We start from the raw sequence: 2,108 nt of genomic DNA, 5'->3' as shown, positions 1-2,108 counted from the left end.
TGCTACTGCTGGTCGTGTCAACACAGTGTGACTTTGGGAGTGTGGGGTTAGAGCGAGCCCGAGAGCGAAGCGAGGTGGCGAAAAATGCAGAGGTGGAGTATGCGGGTGCTGTGAGTGGAGCACGGTAGAGTTCCTTGAAATGGCAGGCGAGACCCAAGTGGTGTCAGGGCCATGAAAGGGGACAAGAAAAGTGTCAGAGCCAGAGTAGGCCAGGCGCCCCAGCAGAAGCCCCAGCTGGGGCACTCGGAAATGGAGTGCGGAGTCAAAACGGAACAGGTTGCATGGGCCGGGAATCGAACCCGGGCCTCCCGCGTGGCAGGCGAGAATTCTACCACTGAACCACCCATGCACTGACGGTAGTGTCTTGGGGCGCGTCCAGTAATCCTCCTTCGCCTCCAGTCGGGGAAAACTGGTTACCTCCTGTCTCTGGAGAGCATCTGTCCCATTTGAGCGGGAGATGGCGACCCTAAAGAGGCCCCAGACACGTCGAAGGCCCGAGGACGTGGCGCCCAGCATATGGGGAAGGGATGGACGGAGGGACAGAAGGACCCTCCGGCGGACTAGGCTGGCCCATCTGCAGTTTCTCGGCCGTCGGAGGAGGCCAGGAGCAGGAGGAAGCCTGGCCCGTGTCCGGATCGCCATCTGGGCAGGTGATGTGTGTGGGAGCTGCCCAGCGCCGACGTTCCCTTCTGCGACCCCCGGCCCCGACCCAAAGTCCGTTTAGCAGCCGGCTTTCTTGCGGTTGCGGTGTGGCCGGTGGGGCCGGGCCGCGCTGGCGCCGAGTGCGGCCCAGGGCGGAACGAAGGTGCGTGAGCTTGACTTATGCGGTTAGAACCACGGCTCTCCTTCCGGGTCCCGCCCTGGGGCGAAGGTGCGAGGTGGAAGCGTGACGCTGGTTCGGAGGGGACCTTGGGTAGAGACAGAGGCTGAAGGACCCTCCAGGCTCTTTCTGCCGCGCAACGCCGCGGGTGAGCTGAATGAAGTTTGCAGAGGTCGCAAGGGTGCCAGCCATGAAAGGATAGTAAGACAAGAAACAGCAGCAACGACTTTTGTCGCAAGACCAAAAGGTCAGACCGTTGTCAGGAGTGGGATTCGAACCCACGCCTCCAGGGGAGACTGCGACCTGAACGCAGCGCCTTAGACCGCTCGGCCATCCTGACCTCCGCCGTCGACGCGTCGCCAGTGCCCTGGCTGGGACTCGCCGACAGACACCCGCGCTTTGGCCCCCGGCGCGGCGGCCCGCGGACGGCCGTCTGGGTGCGCGAGGACACGGACGCGCGCGGGCGACCCGGAGCAAAGCCAGTCAACTCCCCTGGCTCCGACACCGTCCCCACCCGCGCCTCTCGCGGCGGATCGCGGCACGACGCGCGCGCACCTCCAGGCCCTCGCAGCCTCGCTCGCCCTCTCGCGCCTCTTCCGCCGCGCGCGCCAGGCGTCCGAAGCAATAAGCAGCGCGCCCTGGAGTTTTCAGCAGCGTCCGGGTCCGGGTCCGGGTCCGGGTCCGGGTCGGTGTCGGTGTCGGGCCCCCGCCCGCCGTCTGTTTTGTTGGAAGACGCGGCGGGTTTGGTGTCGGGTCGGGCACGAGCCGCGCTACCGTGTCCGAGGAGTGCGGGCAATCGGTAGGCGGCGACAGTCAGCTTCAGAGCGGTCGGGGCCGAAGTCCCCACCGCCATCCTCGTTAGTATAGTGGTGAGTATCCCCGCCTGTCACGCGGGAGACCGGGGTTCGATTCCCCGACGGGGAGGCCCGAGCTCTCTTATTTTGGTGGCTGGCGCCGCCCTCGGTCCGGCCGCTCGCTCCCACGAGCCCGTCTTCTCTTCCCTCCGTCCTGCAGCGAGTTCCAGGACCCCGACCGGGGCCCGGTGTCTCCCAGAACGGTCACCGCCTTTGGCCTTCCTCCCCGCAGGGCGCCCGGTCGCCACAGCCGACCTGGGACCTCTCGTCCCCCCAGCGCCTGCCGACCGGCCGCCGCGCCTAGAACGGCTGGCGGAACGGGCTCCTTGCGACGCGACGCCACGCGACGCGGGCGGAGGCGGGTGAGTGTGTCCTGCCGGTGCGTGCAGCGGCCTGGCCTGGCCCGCGGTGGACACGGGGTCCGACGAGCCAGG

The 2,108-nt window shown here is 67.2% G+C and overlaps 3 non-coding genes across 3 annotated transcripts; 1 reads left to right on the top strand and 2 right to left on the bottom strand.

The window, feature by feature from the left end:
- Positions 1-278: 278 nt before the first annotated feature.
- On the bottom strand, positions 279-349 carry TRNAG-GCC. The gene has a single exon. It is a non-coding gene; the product is annotated as a tRNA-Gly (tRNA).
- A 728-nt stretch (positions 350-1,077) lies between these two features.
- TRNAL-CAG lies at positions 1,078-1,160 on the bottom strand. Its single transcript has one exon. It is a non-coding gene; the product is annotated as a tRNA-Leu (tRNA).
- A 512-nt stretch (positions 1,161-1,672) lies between these two features.
- TRNAD-GUC lies at positions 1,673-1,744 on the top strand. The gene has a single exon. It is a non-coding gene; the product is annotated as a tRNA-Asp (tRNA).
- Positions 1,745-2,108: the final 364 nt, after the last annotated feature.

This window comes from Pteropus alecto, unplaced genomic scaffold (assembly GCF_000325575.1).
Source record: "Pteropus alecto unplaced genomic scaffold, ASM32557v1 scaffold101, whole genome shotgun sequence".
Lineage (NCBI taxonomy): Eukaryota > Metazoa > Chordata > Mammalia > Chiroptera > Pteropodidae > Pteropus > Pteropus alecto.
This window is presented reverse-complemented; position numbering and strand designations above follow the sequence as displayed.